This window comes from Gadus morhua, chromosome 19 (assembly GCF_902167405.1).
Source record: "Gadus morhua chromosome 19, gadMor3.0, whole genome shotgun sequence".
Lineage (NCBI taxonomy): Eukaryota > Metazoa > Chordata > Actinopteri > Gadiformes > Gadidae > Gadus > Gadus morhua.
Genome location: NC_044066.1, coordinates 12,816,173 through 12,816,621, shown reverse-complemented (window position 1 = coordinate 12,816,621; position 449 = coordinate 12,816,173).

Sequence of the window (449 nt, the reverse complement as noted above, 5' to 3'; positions counted from 1 at the left end):
CTCCTCATAGCTGGGAGATTATAGTACAATTAAAAACACGCGGTTGTTTTTTATTCCAAGTCATCAAATAAAACGTAAGGGGTAACACTGTCGTTTTTTATCGGCCGTCATCAAAAAAAACATAAGGGGTAACACTGTCGTTTTTTATCAAAAAAACAAAAAAAACATAAGGGGTAACACTGTCGTTTTTTATCAAAAAAACAAAAAAAACATAAGGGGTAACACTGTCGTTTTTTATCGGCCGTCATCAAATAAAACATAAGGGGTAACACTGTCGTTTTCTATCAAAAAAAACATAAGGGGTAACACTGTCGTTTTTTATCAGCCGTCATCAAAAAGAACATAAGGGGTAACACTGTTGTTTTTTATCAAAATAAACATAAGGGGTAACACTGTCGTTTTTTATCAAAAAAAACATAAGGGGTAACACTGTCGCTTTTTATCGGCCG